At 43.0% G+C, this 24,340-nt stretch overlaps 1 protein-coding gene across 5 annotated transcripts in view; it reads right to left on the bottom strand.

The window, feature by feature from the left end:
- OSTN (osteocrin) overlaps positions 1-24,340 on the bottom strand; it is a 94,237-nt gene that overhangs the window by 43,442 nt on the left and 26,455 nt on the right. The window contains exons 1-4 of one of the 5 annotated variants that reach the window (XM_021395642.1): positions 15,612-15,663; positions 7,218-7,268; positions 7,021-7,107; positions 5,215-5,391 (exon numbers count right to left, since the gene is read on the bottom strand). The exons of 1 other annotated variant lie outside the window; for it this stretch is intronic. The gene's annotated coding sequence lies outside the window, so the exon portion shown is untranslated. Of the gene's footprint in view, positions 1-5,214; positions 5,395-7,020; positions 7,108-7,217; positions 7,269-9,145; positions 9,195-15,611; positions 15,664-24,340 lie in introns of those variants that run through there. 3 more of the 5 variants (XM_021395640.1, XM_021395638.1, XM_021395641.1) reach the window with 3 other exon arrangements.

Here is a 24,340-nt window from a genome sequence, read left to right as displayed (position 1 = left end):
TTAAAGATCACAACAGCATAGAGAGCCGGAATGCTCACATTTTACTCTGTTGTGCAATCCTGCACCTCCCAGATGACAAAAGGGGGATGCATCTGCTACTTGTTTGGACAGTCCATTCTGGGCACCTTTTGGAAAACCCAGGGATGAGGGCAACTTGAACAAATCTGGAAAGGAAGGCAAGGCAGAGGCATGACTGATTTGTCTGCAAAGGATGCCAACAACACTGAAAAGGGATCAGATCTCTACTGAAACCAAAACTCAAACATTGATAGTTTCGGTGACCAAACAGTTCAGACTTGAACAAAACAGGGTGCATATGTGCAAATACACTCATACAACACTAACCTCTGAATACTCCCAAACCCAAATGACATCAAGATTTTATTTAATTATTGTATTTTAAAACCCTTGATTTTCTTGTGGTGGGGGCCTCAGAACCACTGGAGACCTTGGGGGGTGGAGGGGTGCCAAAGGCAATTGAGGCCTGGGAATATCTGCCAGCTGGACTATGACATTTTTGGTTCTCAATTTTTTTTTTCCCCATTCTCCTTGCAGATTCTGTGTTCTGGCTTGCTGGGATCTGTAAATGCCCAGCCTTACAAACTGTGCAGACCTGGACAGTGCTGGGGTGTCACTCCCTAAAATTGAGACGGCTAATGCAACAGCGAGTAGCAATTTGATATGTCAGGAAGCCTGCCTTTTCACAAACTGCTTTCAATAGCCATAATTTTTATTGAACTTTGAAGACCCAACTTTGCTCTTATTTACACTTATTCAGCTTTAAAAGCTACCGCAAACTTATACCAGGGATACAGAGTTTGGAATCCGGGATTCATTTCCTATTATAAAGAAAGAGAAAAAACACACTTGGAATCCAGCTATCTTGCAGACTGAAATTTTGTTCTGCATTTTTCCTTTCAATGCCACAGTCTCCTCCGCTCTTTCTGCCTACTTCCAATTTTCAGATGAACTGCTGAGATGCTGAAATTCAAACTACGTGAATACATATCATATAAAACAATCAGGACTATTGGTTCAATCTCTTCCTACCTACCCTTCCTACACCAAAGCAGGATCCTCTGGTTGCCTGACACAGCAAGTATGACTGGAATTCTGCCCAGAAGTGGTAAGTGCCATAGAAGCTTGTCCCTGAGGCTGCTGCCCTCCATGAAGATGTATGAATGTCCTGAAGTCAATCCTCAGCTGAAGAACAGGGCAGAGCATGGAGAAGCCTCCAGCACAAACAGTTGAAAACACAGACTGATGCAAAAAGACACTGTTCTTTTCCACCTGCAAAGAGGCAACAACATCTACCAGCTGCATAAAGAAAGAGGATTTAGGAAAGTATTTTGGATCACACAGGCCTTCACCATGAGGAAGGGCAGAGAAAAAGATCCTTTTAAGTAATAATTTTGAGGCATGTCAGAAACAGAGGTCTGAAAGGAATGCTGAGAGTGGGAAGAGGACACTAATAGGCAGTAGTCACAGCAGAGTTTGGGAGAAATTGAGACTGAAGGCGAGGAACTCCTAAAGGGAAAAATACGTAATCTCATTAATATGAACTATTTCACAAAGGACTGAAAACAAACTCACAGCTCTTGCCACTCTCAGAACAAGGCACTACATACTATATGTGGACAGCCTGAAAATACCTCCATCCTGCAGCTCTTGCAGAAGACTACATGTAGCCACTTTGTAATTAATTACCTACTATGTTTCTTAACTCTTTCATCTTTTCCTCATGAGTCAGTTCCTGCAATACCCGAAGCAAAAGAGATCCACAGCTCAGATACAAGAAACCTTGTCCTATGCATCAGTTTTATCTTTAATAGCCAGTGCCTACTAGATAGCTCCGAACCAGATCAGTTTTCACAGTCCTGCTAGAGAGCAGACAGGTAAAGACTTACGGGAAGGCAAATTCTAGATGGGCACTGCACAAAGTAATGTCATCCTTATCCCCTTTGTCTTCCCTGCATTTTCAGATCTATTAACTGGACACAGCAAGCAAAACACCTCTTGGAATCCATGATCCTCTCTTGAGATTCTGTCTTTTTCTTCAGTCTAATGAAGATGTTCTTCCATGTGCATTACTGACAGCACTCTCATTACCACACTTCAGTCACTCCTTCCAGAAGGAAGGAAAACTATCATCTGGAGGCACCACAAACATCAAACAAGGAACAGCTTGCACAAACAAACACAGAAGCAGCCTACATACGTGCTGTCCAAATTTTTTGGCAAGTATATTAGAAAAGAAGAGATAAATGAGGGAAAAAAATAGAGAAGTTATTTCCTTAGAAACATTATTCTTAATAAATATCCTAAGAATAATTTGTCTGGAACATGGTACTTAGATTCTTTGGAACTTTTCTTTTGAACTGCTCTTCACATACAACTTTTGTCAGAACTGAATTTGTTTTACTGGAACAAAGGACAGGAATTGCCCTCACCCACTGCACTAGTAAGCAGCAAACTTCTCGTTTGCTCACTGTTCATCTTTTGTGCTTCCTCCCTGTTTTAGATTTATTCACTGTAATATGTTTCTGTCCACACTGAAATCCTAAACAGCAACCACCGGGTAAGACACAAAATGCCCTAACACGGATTATTAGAGCATAAAAAAAACATAACAGAAGTTGCTCTCTCTTGCCATTCTATACAAGAAATAAACTCCAAACAAGTCCCTTCCTTCCCCTCCTCTTATCCTCTAATTCTCCTTTTGCCCCACTTTATATTCTTTCTGTATACAGTTTGATTTGCAGAAGTTTTTAGCTTATCCATCTAGGTCGCACATCTGTGGATGACGCCCATACAGGATTAAACACTCTGAGTAAGAATCTGTACTGTATGCCTGCTCAGAGCAAAGCACCTATTGGCAAAGGTAGCTAAGCACACAAGCTACGTTTGGATATGCTGGCTCAATCACTAGCCAATCCATCCTATGTGCTGCCACTGCTTAGAAAGAAGATTTCCCTACCATCTTCTGAGTCTCCTTCTTTTCCTCCCCTGAGATCTGATGTCAGACAAAGGGAGATTAGAGCTTTTCTCTCTACCAGTGGGTCAGTTTCATTCTGTTACATTAATGGGAATTGCAGGTGCACTTCAGCCCAAACGTTAATTTCTTCAAACAGCAGAGAAAAGGCTACATGCACTTGGGGAGGAAGAATATACATCCGTTCGTACAATCTCAGCTTTCGAGGGGAAACATGCAGTGGAAAAAAGAAGGAATGATAGGGGAAATTAAATTAAAATGCAGGAAAAAGAATATTAGTAACAGAAGGGAACTTCTACCTGTGGTGCTGGCCAAAATGCTTTCAAGATGCTCAGAGAGAATACACGGGTTTGCAGGAAGCCTAGTAGACTATCCAAATACGATGATGATTCAGAGGGTTCTGGAGAAATTGCTCTGTTTCTGCAGCCTCAGAGAACCTAGTTGCTGAGTCCAGCTCTCACCTCAGTGGCACTCTTGTCCCTTGTTTCTCTGGGTTAGCAGGAGCTCGCCACAGAGCCAGGCAGGACAGCCCTACAGGCATTCCTGCAGTATCTCAGCTCCCTGCCAAGTGGTCTGGTACATTTTCAAAGGCACAGTGAATGAAGCAGAGCAGCACTCTGAACAACAAAGCTTCTTGATACCCAACGCACTGCCATGACTGTATTCAGGTAAGATTTTCCTAGGTACTGTAGAACAAGAACATAGGATGTTGTTTCCACTTACAGCTCAAGCTGTTTGCTTGCATCTACAAAACTGTCCTCCTCAAGCCCAGTCAGACCCCCAACAGCCTCTCAGGGGATGGTCACTGTGTATGGGCTGCCATCTCCAGAACAGGCTGCCTGGAAACTGCACATCTCCTTTTTTTGTCCTCCTCTTCTCATGCTCCTCTTGCCCCATCCTGGCTATCTGACTTCCCTCTTTGGCCACAGCAGTGTTATTTCTTGTAGCACTACAGAGAACACAAGACAGCAAGACCTGACTTGCTAACCACCTTTCGGCACTAACAGAGTTATTAATCATCAGTGACTTACACCATGGGGATCTCATACTTACTCCTGGAATGATGCTGTTCTATGCCTTCTCAGAGTCTTAACTTTACCTGGGCTCCAGCCCAACCCTTCTTCCTCAAGTTCTTCATCACAGGGCCAGTCGTGTCACCCAGCGTGCTCTGCTCTTTGCCTATTTGGCCTCTCATAAACTTTGATTAGATCACATGGAAGGAGCTAATTGCTGTTGCCTAGCGCAACCAGTGTACCCCGCGAAGATCACTTCTCTCTCTGCTCTTAGACTCCTTTTGAGATGTCTTCCTTCACCATCCTTTCCTTTTTCACTGATTCCTTGTCCCAGTCTGCACTCAAATCACTTTCAGAGCCTTTCTGCTGTGCATCTTCCCTTTCCAGGTATCTTGCCAGTACCTTGTACAGTGGCATTAAAACATCCCTGTCTCCACAGGTCACCTGCCTGATACACCTGGTTATATTTGTATTGGCAGAGTACAGCCTCTCCATGATCACCAATGTTTGAACATCCAAGGTTTCATATAAACATTTCAGTTCATTTAAAAATGGAAAACTGCTTTAAAAAATAAATAACAGCCACATATAAGTGACAGAATAAAACTTCCCATTTCTTCCTTTAAGTTCATGGAGGTTACAAGGTTTCTGATATGAACAACAACCCTTTGAGTAAAACTTGGCAGGTTTCACACCACTCATTTCTCTTAGGCCAGCACGGGGCTGTGTGACATTAACAGCTTCCAGCCATACTATCGACAGGAGGAAAATAATTCCTTCTGTTAGCAATGACCTTCTAGCTAGTGTGCTTGCAAAGCATACTAAGTGCTAGCAGTCCTTCTTTACATCATTGATTTTCCCAAATCACTGTCAGGATTTCTGGTAATAGGTTCATTAGTCTCACAACAAAGAGATGATAGACGTTTCTGCTAAGGAGTAACCATGAGGAACTGCAAAAATCTCAAGGACGTGAGAATGGTGGGATTTAAACGATAGACTGACTTGGTACACAAGTTGTACTGCACAGCATTGCTCTCCTCTCTGTGCTGTTATAAACTGGGACACAATCAGGCTCACTCTGATCAGATGTAACTGACCAGATCCCAGACTGACCATGGACAGTGCCCATCTTTGGGCTGTGTCCAAAGGCCTCACAGTTTTGTCACTTAGCTCCGCACAGTTCATTTCACTCCATTTACTTTCACTCACCGCACTCGTTGAAGCTCAGTAACTATTATTCTCCACACTCATCTCTGCTGATCAGTACTGTCTTTAGCAACACTTATTCGTATCTAGCATGCTGAGGGAATGTCCGCATGCGGTTACATTGTCCTTCAGTAGATGACCTTCAATCTGGAATAACGTATCAGTGCTCTGTTCCACTTGCTGCTGAAAGACACAGAAAATGAGCCCACTGCGTAACCAGGCTCATGTGGCAGAGCTACAGGCTCCATACAATAAAGTGCTGTGCAATACAACTACAGCAGTTTGTTCAGAACTAGCTCTAACTGGCAGTACTCTACGTAGTGCGCATTAGCCCGTACAGAAGTTTGGTAGCTTTCTGCAGTACTCTGAGTGATCACCATAAAGCGGACAAAGGTGACTGAAAACTTGCCAGTCTTCGCATTATCTGCAGCTACTATTTGACCACGTTTGTAAACTTTGTCCTTCATCCAAGTGAGGTCTCAGCAGCACAGAGTAGAGGGGTAGGATTACCTCCCTCGCCCTGCTCATCACACTTCTTTTGATGCAGCCCAGGATCTGGGCACACTGCTGGCTCATGTCCAGCTTGTCATCCACCAGTACCACCAAGTCCTTCTCTCAGCAGGGCTGTGCTCTATCCTTACATCCCCCAGCTTGTATTAATAGCGGGGGTTGCTACAACCCAGACGCAAGACATTACGCTTGGGTTTGTTGAACCTCACAATGTTCCCTTGGCCCACTGCTCAAGCCAGTCCAGGTCTCTCTGAATGGCATCCCAACCCTCAGGCATGTTGGTTGCACCACACGGCTCAGTGTCATCAGCAAACTTGCTGACAGTGTACTTAATCCCATTGTCAATGTCATTGATGAAGATGTTAAAGAGCACTGGTCGCAGTACTGACCCCTGAGGGACGCCACTCATCACTGATCTCCATCTGGACATTGACCCATTGACCACCACTCTCTGAGTATGAATCATGCTAGCATGATTCTCTAGTATGAACTAGCCATTGTCTAATTGTCTAATACTTGGAACTTGTATGGCTCCAACCACATCTAGACGTGCTTTATTTCTTGCATGTCGCATGTTTTATTCCCCCATATCGATGTCCTTCTGGAATGTGAGGTTTCAAAAGTGTTATGCTCCCATTTCTCTTACATGATAGCATAAAACAGAAATCACAACAAACTGCACGGTTTATCTCAAAATCCACAAGAGCCAGGAATACGTCTAAGGTAAAAGGTCCCAAGTTCAAGAGATTCTGTAGTAGTGAGACTATCTGTGCTGTTCTCTTCTCATGGTCATTTTGAATATTTTGCTGATACCACACCTGCAGGTCGAAACGGAGGACCTCATGACCAGAGAGAAGCACAGTTTTAACATTCTTGTGCAATCTTTTCTGGCTTGGTTCTGCTATTTGTAGTATCACTAAGGAAACTAAACTTCAGACTGGTGATCTTTATTCAACATGTGCCTTCCACAGATGTGATCTCAGCTAACGCGTATCACCTAACTCTAGATCATTCTTTCCTATTCAAATTCCCATGTAACCAGGTTGAACTGGAAGGTAAACAGTTATTACTGTCACTCCGATTAGCTTTTTATTCCCAGTACATAAAGAGCTATAGTTACTTCTAATGGCAGGCTGCCAAGCTTTTGGAACTATAGTACCTGTGATGCTAAGAAGTACGTGTTGTGTATTTGCTCTAAAGATAACAAATCACAATTAGCTCTTACTGCAGTGTCTCACAGCACTTTACAACAGTGGGATTAACTATCTGTGGGAAATAGAGGCATACGATGCAACTCACCTACAGTCATGCACCTGATCTGGAACAGTCACCAAGGATACAGTTCAGGGCTTCTGAGTCTCAGTCCAGTGCTTTCTTCAGGTGAAACTGTCAGTGAAACACACCAGGTAGGATAAAATTCATCACAGATTCTGCTTTAAACCCAAGCTCCACCCTACCCTTCTGCAGCCAGCGATCTCTTTTCAAGAAGTATTCACCTGCATTTCTGAAGAAATCACTGTGTGCCAGGGTTTGATATCGTTTGGTGTCTGTGGAGAGACGGAGCTTTAGTTATGAAAAATTAAAATAAAAAATAAAAAAACCATTTTATAGCCAGCATAACTGCCATGGCAGCTGGCTTATGCCACATCATGTAGCAGAGGTAAATTTGTGCTTAGAAAGCCATAAGTAAGCTAGCATGTACCACTGGTTCCAGGTGAGCAATCTCTGTGAATGCTCAACTCTCAACAAATGGATAGTAGTAAGACTTAGCTTAGCATGCAGTAAAAGAAACTCTACTACAGCAGCATGGCCTTACAAGAAGAGCCAAGCACCTGTGTTGAGACAATTGACTCAGACGATACGCAGTAATTTGTTGAGCCACAGAAACATGAGCATACATTTGAATCCAAACAACTTTTCCATGGCCACAAAAAAAGTGCAGAGCACACCAGAGTGCAGGACTTAACAGTTTTCCAGAACCTCAAATAGTATGCCAGCATTCCTCTCCTTTACTTGAAAATGAAAAATAACATTCAGGTGTATCCCTTGATCAGAAGATCAATATTTCTCTAATTGTTGCAACCTGGTAATTTTTAAAAGTATCATTCACTTAAACAGCTACTGAAAGCATCCAATCTGTTTCTGCTCAGGACACCACCATCAGATTTCTCTTCTTCAGCAGGTCTGGCTGACACTTGCATCACTTAACATGTACCTCCAGCCAACAAGCACATCAAATTTGTGTCCTTCTATGTCTCTCAGGAGGCATATGACCATTTTCACAACACTGATGTTGACTATATCCCCTCAGTTACTTCTGGTTTGCTTGTGAGTTGACAGCACTCTGACACTTTCAGGCAGTATTAAATATCTCCTTGAATTGGGCCAGAAGCCAGGGCACAGATTTGGCACATGATAAATATTAAGTGCACTATCTCCTTGTTACCACAGCAACTTGAAAAACACAGTGAAAACAGTCCATATCCCTGCAGAATTCCTGATGACGAACAGACATATACTTTTGAAATATTGAAACAAATATAAGGATGCTCCTGAATTGCAAATAAATTCTACTTCATGCAGACATGACTGTCAGAAAGCCAGATGTTGTCTATTGATACTGAAACTTCCTATAATTCCCTAAAATCCACTGGATAACATACAGGGAACTGATTGTACCAAAGCTGAAGGGAAGAAGAACAACACTGAAAGTTAAACAACTGAACAGTCTGGGGGAATACTGATTTTATTTTACAATTTATTCCTAATCAAGCTTTTGCTTTTTTTAAAATAGGCATATTTATTTACTTCTGTGGATTGCGTGATATAGACCTTGTCCTATCATCCTAGCATACTTGATTCAAAAACCATTAAAGAAAGAACTCTGTTTGGTGAGCTTTGGCTCAAGGGTTCAGCTAAGACCATGGCTACTCCAAGGGAGTCAGTTAATCAGTTTCAAGTGATGTCAAAGGAGGATCAAAGAGGGCAGTCCAATACCTCCTCAGCTGCACTCTCCTTGATTTAGACTTAAAGCATGTCTTCTGCTCATGGCAGAAGACATGTCTTGCAGCCTCTGCATTTAGAGGAGCTATTACAGACTTGCATAGCATCTAGTGGTTTTCCAGTGTTGATATCCATTTTCTCTGTTACTACAAGATATTCTAGGAGTATTTGCCTGTGGTCAGAACCAAAGTGACCACACAAAACTCTCCTTGGAACAACATCCTCATTGGCTTAGTTGAATTGCAGCCTACTCATGTTGTCTACACCTAGTTATGAGAGCAGGCTTAATTATTGTAATGCTATAACACAATGGAAAACACAGCAGTGATAGCATAGTAGCAAAGTCTTAGACTGCAGCAAGTGAGAATTTGCTCAAATGCAACAGCTGTGGACACAGAAACACAGGAAAGAATCTGCTTACTCTTGGAAAGCCTCAGGTAGGCAGGGATCTCCAGCAAGATACTGTTGCCTCCACTGCCAGCACTTAAATGAGGTCTGTGAAGGGGTGGATCCTAGCTCCATTTCTTCCGGTCACTCAGGTGCATTGCTTGCACCTGAGCTCCCCTGGGTTGGCCCTGCCTTCCCACCAGGTGTTCCATCACTGGCTCAAGCCATGACTTAGCATTTCAGCTACAATTATTTTATGGATCAATCAGATACTATAGCAATAATGAATATAGTCTCCAGAGGCTATGTCACTTTTTTGTCATCATTGGGGTGGGAGCACATTCAATTAGAAGTAAAACTGAGCTGAACTATCATCCAAAACTTGAGTCAAAGCTTTGGATGTTCATAAACTGTTCATTAAAATTTTCCTCCCTTATGGCTAAAATTGCTGTTTGCATTTCACTGACTTCAGCTATTGTTGTTATTAAAGGTAGAGAATACTACCCCAAATCCAGGATACAAACAATATCAAACTTTTGGAGAAGTTCATAGTAGCACAGAGTTCTTAAATCTGTGGCTGTCCCCACAGACTAAAAGGAGAAGTCTCAAATAAGCATAAAAAGTTACTGATGGTAAATACGTGTGACTGGTTTTGCTTACAACACTAAAACTCAGTATTTCAAGTCAATCCATTTACAAACTGTTCTATGGCAATGGTAAGTGAACCTTATAAGGGCATGGCATCATCATGCTCTCCATTACTTGTCCTAGCTTCACAGAATCCAAGACTAAAAAGAGACAGAACGCAACCCAGGACATCAGCCCCATCCAAACAAACACATCCAATGCTGCCATTCCCAGATGTTTCTTGATAAATCCATACTTGAAATTTGCTGACTTTCTGTTAGAAATGTTTTCTGGGAACAGCAGTTAGACACAAAATAGCTATGTGCACATGCTCTCTGCTGTTTCACACTAGCACGTCTTGCTTTGACTTCGGTTTCCCTGGGGCTCGTCTCCAACCTTCCTAGATCCTTCTTAGAGGCAACAAAAGAGGACAGAGACCCCTGCTTTGTTGTAACTGGACTACTGCAAGATCAAGTGAGGTGGCTGTGAGCACACACAGTCTGCAGCAGAGCCAGAAAAAGAGTCACTGAAACAAGATGTTTTCAGGTGCATACTGAAAAACAGCAGTTGTGTTTCCCACTAGAGAGCTTCTGATCATAAACCAGTGATCTAAGAGGAACATAAATGCCTCAGGCTGTTAACAAGGTCTGCTCCCATCATAAAGATGCAGTTATCTAATCACCCTTGCTCTCAGACCTGGATTTTTTTCACTGTAAGTCACATACATGTCACAACAATTACCTGAATTTATGCCAGTGAAAATGTTGGTTGTGACTGCTTCAACTAGCTCTGCCTAGGGCTTCTTGTAGTTGTTAAAACTATCCTTTACCTGCTAGCTTTTGCCCTAGAGTTAGCAGCTCAATAAGAAAATACACTAAGAAAGCAAAGCAGTTTATTCTAGGAGAAGAAGTGAAAGTATATCTTAATTTAAATACAGCAGTGCTTTAAGCTAAATAGCTGACACCACCATAGGAAGAAGGCCAGGAGGGGGCTTCACTGTGCACTTCCAACAAGACTCCGCTCCTTCCCTTCGGTGTCGGAGAAGGTTATGGGCCTCCAACATCCTGCCCTGGATCCAAGAATCTTCAGAGCACAGTGTCACCCCCTCTCAGGTCATCCATGCCACCAGTAAGTTTCTGCTGGAAAAGCTCAGTTGTGAGATAATCGGAGAGCGTAACACACAAGGAATTCTCACCGCATCCGTATTTCTTACAACCAAAGATAAAGCAGATGTAGAGTAAGGAGATATTACTGTGACCAGCAGAAAAAGTTCAAGCTGGCACAACAGGCACACAGAGCAGCTCTGTGCAATGAAGGATAATACAGTTTTCCAAACTAGAGATAAGTGAGGAGTCTCTGGAACCAGACGGAGTCAAGACTAAGTCTGAAAGTGAGACTCCCCAAACCCCTCACTCAGAAAGAGGACTTTAAGTTTGGGCCAAACAGCACAGGGACAAGACCACCTCAAGTAAGCACTAACTCATGAGCTCCACATACAGAACAGAAATATGCAAACTGAAAGGGACTTGGTGAATGCAGGAAAGGAGATCAGGGCCGAGGAGTGAATCCCACAGTGCTGTAGCCAGGAGGACCCAGAGGAAATCATACAGCACTTTACAGCCATGGATCTCATAATGTTTTACAAACGTTCATTAACCCTTCATGCTGCCTGGCTCATCACTCACAAGTGCTCATCTCCTGCGAAGCGCAGGGGGAGCCTGCCAAAGGTCCTGCAGCACAAACCATTGGCAGTGTCCAGCAGACAAAGCAGTGGTTCAGCTCCGCGCTGACCAGGCACAATGACACATATTACCTTTCATATGAAGGCCACACAGTAGAACGAAGCTTATGGTCAGCCTGACAAAGAAGCAAGAAAGATTTCCAAGTTCAGCTGCTATCTTGAGACAAAGATGGAGATGGGTCTGAGTATACTCCTTCCTTAGAAAAGGCAACAACTGCCTTCCAGCAGTTCAGAAATAGCGAACAGAGTTTCTGTTTCCATTTGCTTATTTTCCTTTCTTTTCTGGCTTATCTCTTTTTCAGACTCTAAACTTGTGAGGCAAAGACCAAATTAAGTCTGAAGAATTCAGTTTGTCGGGGGAAAAAATGAATAAGATAGCCCCACAGAACAGTTCGTTTATATTCTGGATAAAATGATACTATCACCCAAGCAATTGCTACCCAGAAATTCATAATAAAATACATCACAGAGACATGGTACTGATCACCTAACCATGTGATAAGGCAACAGAAAAAAAAAAAGAGTACTGTAGCAATTCAACTGAAAAGTACTCCTAACACATGGAAAGCTGAAATTGTGCAGTTAGTGGAAGATATCCCCAAATGTATGTTTGGTCCTACATTAAATTAAACTGACTTCAAGAGTTTTCATTTTTCCTGGTGCTGTCATTGAAAAGGCTTATGAGTTGAAGGGGAACAAAACTGAGCTGAGGCAAATAGACCACAGAGATGGCAAAGAGTCAGTGGGGCTTAAAGAAAAAAAGCCAAAAGAGTTTATTTTAGTAATACAGGTTAGGAATTTTAATATAGATATCTATCCCCACACAAATACATATAATGATTTTTCATGTTGACAACATCCTTTTAAAGATGATTTCTACGGCTGTTAGCCAAAGGTTTGGAGAAGTGTTATTTGGCCCTGTAAGTCATTATTATGGAGACAGACCACACTCTTTTGGGTTATTTGGTGTACATGACAACACAGATGTGATTTTTGCAAGGCTGGCTCTGGCTTTCTAATTAACTCTACTCTCCCCAAGGCAAAGCTGACATCTGCCAGTGCCAGTCCTTCATTTTGGTCAAATCCTTTCCAGAGCTAATGTTGGCAAGCAGCAAATTCTCATCTTTCTGCTTTCCTCTTAAAGCATTTCTTTCCTCTGCCTTTCACCTATGAGCAAAGGGGAAACCTAAACCGTTCAGCTTCTTTAATGCTGCTGATCTGCTGAAGTGTTCCATCACTCTCAAGCATTAGCAAATCTAATAAGCAAAGCAATGCCAACCATCTGGTGTGATAGTAACCCTTTCCAAATAAACATTTTCCAAGACTGATTTTTCCATTAGGTTCTTGATCCCTTTGGCAGGAACTGTTCTGACTTTAATGAATTGAAATATGAAGCATGCTGCCTCTTAAGGAAGAAAAAGTCTTTGCATACAACGCGAAGTTATTGTTGAAAAGTGCTGGTGTCTTTCCACGTGTGTACGTGTATGCACACACATGGTGTATGCCAACCTTTGCCAGATGCAGGAGCATCCAGGAAGGCGCTATGTATCAGAGATCACCAAGTGCAAGGAGCAGTGAGAAATATCCAAGCTATTGAGACACATTGTGTGGCTGAAGAGGCTGTATTTTACTCTCGCAACAGCTTTGAGAGGAAGAGCACGAAGGACTGTCCCTCTTTTCTTCAGGGTGCAACAGTGGTGATGTGTGGAAACTCAGAAGAGTATTTCTGCTACCTAGATCAGGTGGGGATGGGGCTGCAACTAGAATTTTGAGCACGGGGACAAATAATTACTCTGCGTTGGCATTTTTTGGTAAGGAGAGTGGGAATTACCAGATCTGATCAGTTCAATGGCTAACTTCAAGCAAAACTAGCAGGCCGGGTCAGGGCCCTTCATCATGGACCGTGAATCACTAAACAGCCTAGAGATATTTCCTTGCATTAGTCAGAAGGAAGCCTGAAGAAAAAGAGTTTGTCTGTTTCTCATTTTCTATTTGTGGTTAGCCTTGAAAAACTAATAAACATTTAGTGTGTCTACCGCATAATTCTATGTTTGCCTGCATGTATAGTAGCTTTAGGGAGCAAACACCATCACTCATAACAACAGACCTTAAATCAAACAGACAGCCCTCTGTCTGCACTGAAGTAATCATTTTTTCTCCAGTGACAGTTTTCAACCCCTAATAAATTAGAAATCAATCACATAAACACAAAAACAGAACAGAAAAATATGTGATTGCTAAAATATGTGTGTGCTTAGATATGCAGATTTAACACAGGGTGAAAATCTTTCCACAGTTCACTCATTGTAGATGTTTCCCAGTTGTGAAGTCACACCCCAAATCCTTCCCCACTGCAGTGAGTCCAGTCATACTGCAGAACGCTCCTGGAATTACACAAGTGTATTTGTGAACACATGTATTGATGCTCATACTCTATTAAATATTAAGAAACTGCTGTTTTTAAATTGCCTATAGGTCTGATGCCAGTCTAACAGCCTGCCATTCAAATGATTTTTTGCTTAAACCCATTATGGACCAGAGGCCCATAACATGGCTTCCTTTGGCTAAATACCCTTTCTCATTTCCAGAACTTCTCTTCCTCCATCACTCATGAGCCTAAATAACGCGTGACAGGTCACATTAAGCCTTTGTGTGACAGCCCTGAGACAATCTGTCACACAGCCGCAACTCCCTCTGTTCAGTGAGTTCTTAATGAGTATTAGAAAAGGCTTAACAGCCTCTCAAAATCAATCTGAAGCCTTATAAACACTCCTCAGTAAACTGCTTTTCAAATAAATGCTTTTGCTTCCATGGCTAGGAAGACACGGGGCAGTGTTGGTTATTTAAGCAACTGTCACAAACAGCAAGGAGCACATACAAACATTCCCAAAGACGGATCCAGCAGCTGTGCCAAATCACCAGGCAGACCTGCGTGGTACAGCAGGCTGAGCAGGATACCAAAACATGAACAGAAGCAGATCCAGTGCACGAGCTCGGGAAGGGATGTGATTCAGCCAAGATGCTGCTGTTGTTATCTCCAGTTTGCAGGGAAAACGTGCTGCATATTTATGGGCTGCGCACTATCCTGAAGTTCTGCAATGCGTTGTGCAGGTGGACAGCCTGGTACAAAAGCCTAATGATGGGATACAGAATAATTTGTTCTAGAGGCCTGGTTTGTGTCCACTGCATCTTGTTAGGGGCACTGGGTGAAATTACTGCTAGCTGACATCACCAGCACTCGCACTGTTGTTAGCCTGCACTAGGACTCCCTCCCAAGATGTTTCTGACGTACAAAAATGACTTGATAACCACACACATGGGTCTCACTGCAGATTTACAGCAAGCAGATGACAGAAGACACTGCTGTACCGGATGTGATACACTCTGTTAACTGCCCCATGCGTGAGAGGCTAAACTACATGATGACTGCATCAGAGGGGAGAAACCCTGGCAAAACTCACACTCAAAAATTAAACCTTTCCTATAGTTGTGGAGGTAGTGTTCTCTAGAGCTAGTTAGAAGAGAAATCGAAACAAAAACAGCCTGCTGAAAGAAAAATGAGGCCAAAGACAGCTGGTTCGACGGGTGAAGATGCTAACCTGGGTGTTTCTGTTCTGTGTGATAGAGTAGAGCATAGACATCTTCCTCTTGAAAATGAGACTAACAAACTAAAATTACACAGCCAGTTCTGAAAACAACGCTGTTGTGCCTCAGTTTCTCCTGCAATAACATTAACAGCCTTTGTCCACAGCTCTGAAATTTAATGCGTAGATCAGAAAAGCAGCAATAATGTAATCGTCCCTTTGCAATACTTGTCCAGGCCTATAGTAACACACACTGAAACAAAGCAAATGCAATCACAGCAATAGAAGACAGTGGTTGCAAACACTGCTGCGCATTCATCAACTAAACGCACAGCAAAGCATCTGCACACAGTCCCAGTGCTTCTACCCCTTCATTCAATAGAGCAGGAGGGAGGCAAGGTCTTAATCGCCGCGTTAAAAGGAGAAGGCCTGCAGGTGCCTAACTTAGCAAGAAGGGATTACAGTTTGCATTCATGATGCTGATACAAGTAACATAACACAGGTTACAAGGGACTGCTGCCATGCAAAGAAAATGCCAAGTTACTCACAGCTGTTACTACTATTGGAGTCCAGTGTAGGCTGCCTAGCAAGGAAGCAGGAAGGCAAAGCACAAGGCTGGATTTTTAACCAGTCCCCAGCTGAATATATTTACAAAGTGAAACACCTGAAATGTTGTCTGCAGTGTTAAAGACACCGCATCCTGACCTTGGCTCTAATGCTGACTGCCTTAAGGCACAGTGTATGCCCCTGACTTGTGCAAGATGGCTCACAATAATGAAGCTTGTTGTAGACAAAATAACAAACATATATAATAAGTCATTGCTTGAGTTATGTGCAGTATTTAACACTGTCTATTCAAAAAGGCTGCATCTGAAATCAGGCCTCAAAATGAACCAAGGTGTTTGTACTATATGGTGTTCGTCACAGTCAGGAAATTTGCTTTAGTAGTTATAAGGATACAAAATGAGGACAAGTCAAGTGCATAACTTGCAAAAGGTTGTAAAGAGCTGACAGAGTTCAATACGTGTTTTATGGAACTGTAAAAATTACATAAGTTAAATGTAAGGCATAATGAGCCCTGAAGGATGTTTTTCATCCAGAAACGTGTTAAAGAACAATGACTCAGGCTGGGTATCAATCATATCTTACACAGTTTAAACCTATGCTTATCCTAGACTGCTCTCAGTGGACGGCTGAGCAGTAAAAACAGCGTTGGATTTTCTCTCTCCACCTCTTTCAGGCACATATACTCTTTACCAGGGAAGTGTGTAGCAATTTTCACCCCCTGGATTTCCACTTTCAGAGTTATAATCTGAGATTGCTTTAGAAAAACATACAGAGGAATTAAACCCTAGACTTAGTGGGCTGTTCCAGGAATATTTCGTTCCTGACAGCTTCCTGTGAAGTAATTGAAAACCCAGGATAGCTGTGCCTTGTATTGTCATGCTAGGATGTGCTGGATTTAAGCGTTACTGCACATGGCCCCATCAGCCAGGGGTGGGGAACCCTGGTTCACCCAGTTTGGATTCTGATGGGCAAGAACACCTGAACTTGTTTGCTAGCAGCAAAGTCTCTACAGCCTCCTTGGACTTACATAGTTCCTGCACTCCTGATTCCCAAATTACATCATTTGGAAACATGGACCTCAGAGGACTTCAGTACTTGGCTGACAGTGAAGAGCAAGTGTTAAAAGGAGCTCAGAAGGCCCAATCAGCAGGGGCTTCTTCTGCTTTCCATCAGGTTCTCAGTCAGACACACGTTTTACTCCACTACAGCTCTGGAACTCTCAGAGAGCCCTGGTGACATGTTAAAAAGCAGTCAAAAGTAATTTCAAAAAACAGGTAAAAACTAATGCTATAAGCGTGCTTGATGGATAGCACGGGGCAGAGAAAGACAGCAGGAAACAGGGCTTACAGGAATTAGGCTTCCAGCTTCCAAATACACTCATTCTGCCCTACTAGATTGAACTATTGCATTTTGTAGCACTCCATCAGGAGCTCCTTTTCCAAAATTGTCACTGGGTCCACCAGCACTCACATGTGCTATTTTAGTCACTTCTGCTGATACGCAGCAGCCCAGCATCACACTGACTGCTCCCAGGGAACACGTGTTTCTGCCTTTCTAGCTGTCCACAAATTAAAATGGGGTCCCAGAACAAAAGAAACCTGATCCGGGAGGAAATTCAGATCCGGATTTGGAGTCAGGTCCAAACATCACATCTGCTTTAAAATAAAAAAGAAGAATTAAAATCACACACACGTATTGCACACACATCCCTGCACTCCTGTGCACCAGTGGCTAGAATTTTACCTTTACTCCATAACCTTCCTGGTTTTCCATCCATTTCCTTACTTGGCGTTTTCAGCGTGAGGGGCACGCGTGTCGCTGGGGGAAGCAGCAAAAGGCCGCGGCACAAAAAGAACACCCAGTCTGTGTGTTCGGGGATGCTGGGCTCTGCCTTCGCAGCTTGAAACAGGCTCCTTCCCGCAGGACCCCGCCGACACGGCCATGTGAGCGCAGCCCGCTCCGCACGCCGTGGTGCGGCGCTGCCGCCAGGCGGCGCTCTCAGGGCGCCGCTGGCCGGGCCCGCACGGACGCTGGGGCGACGGAGCGGGAGCATGGAGAAGCGAAGGGAAAGGAGCGGCGTTGTGCTCGATGGGCTCGCTGGGGTCTAAGCGTCAGCTGAGGGACAAAAGCTCCCGTTTCCCTGCTGGCACCGCTCAGGCAGAAGATAGAACCCGCGGCTGGGTCAGCCACGACAGCGGGATGGGGCTCGTGAGCTTGGCCAAGGGAACGCAGCCCTACCTGCAAGCTGCTTTGTGCATAAAGGAATGGGCAGGATATGCAGTGCTTTTTTACTGGGTGCTTATGCGCAGCGGGAGAGAAGTGCGAGTAGAACGAGCACCACGGAGGAGGTGAGGGAGGCTCCGGAACAGCTCCTGTGGAAGAGGCAGAGTACAAGCAGCCCCCCTGTAAAGCAGTCACTCAGGCTTCCTCTGAAGTCTGCTGCATGCAGCTTGGAGGGCAGGCATCAAAATACAGTGAGAGCAGGGCTGGAGCAAAAGGAGAGAGACCAAAGAGCCTCACAAGAAGCAGGTCCGTAATAGAAGCTTCAGCAGAGATGGTATTTTCTCTCACCCCAAGGCTGAGCCAGGAGGTGCCTCCCCAGGAGAGAGGGGAGGACTGTTCACAGGGTGCTCCTTTTCCCTTGGCAAAAAAGCAAGTGCATCTGCTAATGAATAGGACCCTTAGAGGAGGCAAGGAATTTTTTTCCTTGCTGCACATATTCAGAGAAGCAGAGAAGTTTTTGTTGTTTTCTTTTCCTTCTCCCCCCATTTGGGATTCTTTCATTTGTGATTTCTAATCATCATTCCACTCTTCTTTCCCCCCTTTTCTTCACTCCACATTCGTGAGCCACCCCCTGGGCTTGGCACCCCTCCAGACCCAATGAACTCTAGGAAGGCTTTTTCTCTCCCTTCCCCACCACCACCACCTTCTCCTCTCTATTCAAACTGAACTTGTGGACAAAATAAACGCTGGCACTAGGTCATTGTCCTTCCCCTCCCCATCACAGGGTTCTGAGAGAGGATTAAACTAATCTCACACACTGACTTGCTCCCGGGTGCTAGTCTGGACTCCTGCCACGCAACAAGATGGTATAAAGTGTAATGTCCCAGCAGCATGTTTCTGCAGTAACTTCCTATGCAAAGGCAGCACAAGCACCCGATAGGGGAGTGGGTGGTTCTATATTGTGCAACGTCAACACACTCACCACATTTGAGACACAGCCTCGATTTAAAAGAAAAAAGAGAGAGAGAAGGGACAAAAAAAAAAAAAGAAAAAGAAACAAGAACTTAGGAGCCTCAAGGGAATGGACAGTCCACCCAAGCCAGTGTTTCTGTATCGCCTCATTTGTTAATACTGAAGCAAAGAATACCAGAAGTTGTGTCTGATGGGAGGGAGGCTGCAGGAAGCAGGACTGCCTGGAATTTTTTGGACTCTCTTTCCATCTCTGATGTACACAGATGATCAGCACCCACAGCAATCTCCTGCAGACTAGCAGCGTCTGCCTGCAGGCAGCCTAGCACCAGCTGGCTTCTGAATGTGTCACAAAGGAAGACAGCCATCACTGCTACCATTTGGCAGGGGAAACTGAGGTACCAACAGATCCAGTGACTCCCACAAGCTTGCACGGGTAAACAAATGGGTTTCTTTTACTTCAGTGCTTTAGTTGCTGAAAATGTCAGTTCACTGCTAACACCTCAGAAAGGATGCTACTAAGGCTCATCTATTTGGATAGTTCTAATGAAATAAAGCTGTGAGCTGCATGTATAACTCCATCACACTTCACTGACCTGCACAAAGCTATTCCTATACAAGGATTCCAAAATGTTCAACAGACATCAAGGCCCCAGCTCAACAATGTGTTGAAACATGCCTTTGAGTCCTATGACTTCACAACATGACTTGATTTTGGTGAAGGTTAAGCACATTTTTAAGTGTTGGTGTTTTTAATTGGAAAAATTACCTCAACCTTGAGACTTTCCAGTGAGACAGGTAAGAATGACAGACAGAAATGCAGAGTGGACTGAGTATCATAGCTTGCTGGTGATGGGGAGTGCATGTAACATATTTCTGGCATGCAGTGACATTCATTCATGGCTTGGAACACCAAGGTGTAAGGATATATATGTCGGCTACCTTCAGGTAGCTACACTGGACACAGTAACAGCATAATCTATAGGGGCACAGATTGAGAGCAAGCAGTAAAATTCTAGCAGATAGGCTGTGCTATGTCTGTGCTGCTGCAAATCTAGCTAGCATAAAGCCCATCTGTGTGCCTAAATCATCTTGGTGGCACTGAGTCAGGAACCATGTTTATTCCCTGTTCTGTCCAAGATAATCTCCATATCCTTCAACAGGACGTTTAACCTCTCTCCGTGCTACAGTTTCTCATTTCTATGTGAAGATGATTACATCTTCATATCCCATTCACCACTAACCTTTGTGAGCAAGCTGGCAGAAGGGGAAAGGTTGCTGGGATGAAATAACTGTAGAAAAATGGAGGATGCAAGACATAACCAAAGGGTAAAGTCCCTTCTGACCCATCTCAGACAGCAAGTACTACAGGAACGCATTCTCATTCCTGCCTCAGATTCTCAGTTGGCGACTGGACAGCTCTGCAAAAAAAAAAAGGAGAAAGCGTACAGAAACAATGCGCAGATAGCAAACAATTCCAGTCACAAACACGCTGGCACAAACGTCTAGGTGGTTTGTCAGCGAGCAATTAAATCCTGCGCTGAATGAAAATGTTAAAAATGCATCACATTGTGACTTTAAATAGCCTCTTGTTGGGAAGGTTGGTATCACTGCCAAATTGTGCTTGGGTAAACTCGGTCTTTACTACTGCTGGGATTTGCTGAATGTCCATCAGGCAGTTGCATCACACACTGAATTGTTTGGCATTACCTCATGCCTTAGGGGGAAGACAGAAGAAAATAAACTAGCAGCTTGTTTTCTCCAGTTACTTATTTATTTATTTGGGGTATTTTTATTTGCTTTTGTTGGGAAGGGGCTGTATTTTTTTTTTGTCATTTTTCCTCCCAAGCAAAGGGTAACTTGAGTATATGCAAATAAAAAAAAAAAGAGGTAAGGAAAGTACTTCGGGAAGTATAAGTGAGTTTGTGGAAGGCAGAAGAGAAAAAGAAGAACGTGAGTCAAAGGATTAAATCCAAATTCCAGTCTGGGAGTTTTTAATGAAGATGGAATACTGACTAGTTGAGCAAATTAAGCTTTTTCAAGGGGGTCTGGGGAAGTGATTGGTTTCCATCCAAGCAGAAAATGTCATTCTTCCCCATCAGTACTAGTGAAAATAGGAAAAGAGAGACAAAAACACCCCCAGCCCTGCTCTGAGAAATGTGAAAAGATGGGAGAGTAGACAAGGACAAACAAGCAATTAAAAAGAAATTGCTTCTCCCTCCCTTCACGACTTTTTCTTTCTTCCCAAAAGAAAGTGGAAAAAATTGATTAGGGGGACAAAAAGAGGAAGGACCAAAGAACTGCATCACATGCAGTGCCACGTGAAACAGACACTGCTGGGTGTATGCAGGGTGTGTGCAAAAGTGTGCTGTAGCAATGGGGCCATTCAGAGACCTTCAGGAATAGACCAAACCCTGCTTCTCTGCCTGTTTTGGTTGAACCTTCTTCCTGCCTCTGAACCTTACTTTGATAATTACAGTTTCTCTGCCTAAATCAACCATGGGAATTCACTGAAAACTTGAAATATTTTCATGTTATTATTGTCTAATTAAGCCACCAGGCCAGAATTTTTTTCTTCCTCCTCTAACATCCTTCTCACTGTGTTTTCCCAGAGGAAAACTACTGTTCCAGCAAAGCAAGCACACGCTGACCAACAGATACTCAGATCCTCTGCTGGAAGTCACTGCCTGCATATTAGGCCAGAAAAGGAGAAACATGTCCTCAGCTCTGTCACTGTAATAGGTAGTCAAATATTCTACTCAAATTTAGCTTAATCAATAGATTAATTAATATTATGCTGCTACAGTGGCTAAAGCGTGCTCACATTTGTACACAATGTCCTTTTAGTGTACAGAGTGCAGACTAGCTTTCTTAACTGTTGCTCTGGGATTCAGATTGGAACTTCCCTTGGAGCCCAAAGCATAGCAGCCACACAGAAAAGGAGAGCATGCACAAACTTTTTTTTTTTTTTTTTTTTTGCAGTAGTACAGCATGTTTTTGGTCTAAATAAAGAAGTAAAAATTTTGCATCAAATCTAGACTCACTTGTGTGCCCACTAGTCTGCAACTTGCAGGGATTCACTCTGTTGTGGATGGAAGTATTTCAAGCCGTAAGCAATCATCTGATATTTCAGTATTTAATAAAACTAGAGTGTAAGGTTATGAGAAAAATAGGGTAAGAGATTTTTTTTTAAATATAGAAACCATAAGAATGCTCGCTGTATTGGATGAGATTGAACATTGACCTAACCAAGTAGGTCAGTAGTAGTTAACCAGCTGGCCTCAGCAGTGACCACAGCAGCTGCTAGACAGACCACACGACACATATGATACTTCTCCCTTAGACTCATCCCATCTCCAACTATTTTCAGCTCAGACGCTTCCTGAGCCAGAGTGGTGCTTTCTATGTTTAGTAACCCTGATGGGATTTCTCTTTCCTGAACTTCTCCAGACTTCTTTTGAACACATGTAAAAGTTAGCTTCTACAGCATCTTTTGGCAAGGAGACCTTCAGTTTCCAGTATATAAGGTTTTCTACATGCTATTTATAATACTGAGTAGTGATATACACCCTTGTCTGGCAGTTTGTAGGGTCAGCAAAATGCTCATCTCCTCTCTTTCAAAAACCATCCTAACACTACACATGTGGGGAAATCAGAACCAGCTCTCCTGCATATCCATATGATAAACCGTGCCAACATATATTAAGCAGAATACTGGAACTCAGAGAGCACATTTTGCTGGAGGAGCTGGAAACCCTCTCCAGACACTCATTAATTCCGCCCTACATTAAAATTACGTACCTGTGCAGAGTTTGGACAGAGGTATCCCTACGACCAAGACAATTGTGAAATTTTCAGCAAAACACTATCAGAAACTGTATCAGAACCAACCAGACTTTGTGAGAATCTTCAAAGTCATGTTTGTAAGCATTTGTTAGAGGTCGGCAAGCTTCCAAGGAAACCTGAGATAAAGTATTGCTGGTTTGAAATACAGCCACTCAGAACTTTGATGAAAGTGAGAAATTTAAGACATTTTGTCAAGCTCTACTTCAATATTTCAAACTCATGTGTGAATCCAAAAATGAAGTGACACATTCTTTGCTAAAAACACATGGGCAGTGTAAAGGAAAAAACCAGATGAATTTCTACAAAGTACGATGGATGTTTCCAACATCACTCCTGTTTGACACATACAACCAAGATATATACAAACCAGAAAAAACTTTCTATAGCAATTTAAACTGAGTCAGAAGACTACAAACAGCAGCAGGGCTCCATCCTTCTCCCCCTTGTTCCTTTCATTTCACCACATTCTCTTTACACATGCTGGTGCTGGAAGTTTCACGCTGGGAAATTCATCAGACATAAGACATTACTGACACCAAATGTTTAGATGAGTTCTTGCACGCAGCAGTAAGAGAATATATTTTTACATTAGGCAAAACATACAATTAAGATCACCTAACAACCTATTTATCAGAGAATAGGCTGAACGTTCATTACTACCAATTGCAACTTCCTGGATGATGTTTGAATCTGTATTATTTTTTCTTGTATTCTTAACTGAAGCATTCATTATTGATTTTTGCTGGAGATAATACATATATTCACCTGAGCTATTCACTTGATATATTATTGATTTACATAATTAAGTGATGTCCTTTTACGTAAGTGCCTTCAGAATCCACTTGCAACTGACAGGCAGACATTCCTGGACAGGTTTGAAGAGAGGTAGGGCAGTCAGCCTGCTCTTGTCTTTCATTTTGCCTTTGAGACTTTCACTCAGAAGGGCCAGCTTCAGTAACCCAGAGGTCCTGGGTAACCCAGAACAACGATGCCTCACTCATATGTCCCAGGCTTTGGCTGGTACTACGGCAACAGCTAAGCCTGGCTGGGACATTTTCATTATACTCTCAGTGCTTGAAAACAAACAAATTTGTACAACGCACACAAACAGCCTTTTCTAATCTCTTTTAATGGCACTCCAAAGACCGGACTATCAATTGTCCACTGTGTTCTCAACAATTTACTAATGATAATTAAGGATGTCCAAAGTTTGCCAACTATTTCAGCGCTCTATTCAACCAAAGAAGATAAGGGTTCAAGAGAAAAGCAAAAGAAATGAACTTGATCCAAAAGAAGGTTAGGAACCCACAATGGCATAAAGATAGCAAAGGCACAGCAAAATGTTTTCTTAACTGCACAGCAGACACACAGAGAGATGATGCCAAAACCCTGGAAAGAGACTACAAAAGCAGGAGAGTGATGCTTTTTTCATTCTCCCTCTATAGGATTCCATCCCAAAGAAGTTGCTTAGACAACAGCAATCCCCTACTATGCAATCTGTGCACGAGGAAAAACAAATCCATGCTGTAGTAAAATTGGAAGATCAAACACTGTTTTTCTCTAGAGAAATGAAATACTCCTTAAGTGACCATTTCAGCAGGAAACGACCGTATCTTGTAAGATATAAGGCATGCTGTTAGCACCCAGGAAATGGAAAGTAATTGGAAGCACA

Source organism: Numida meleagris, chromosome 4 (assembly GCF_002078875.1).
Source record: "Numida meleagris isolate 19003 breed g44 Domestic line chromosome 4, NumMel1.0, whole genome shotgun sequence".
In the NCBI taxonomy this organism is placed as follows: domain Eukaryota; kingdom Metazoa; phylum Chordata; class Aves; order Galliformes; family Numididae; genus Numida; species Numida meleagris.
Note: the sequence above shows the minus strand (reverse complement) of the source record. Positions and strands in the feature narration are given on the sequence as shown.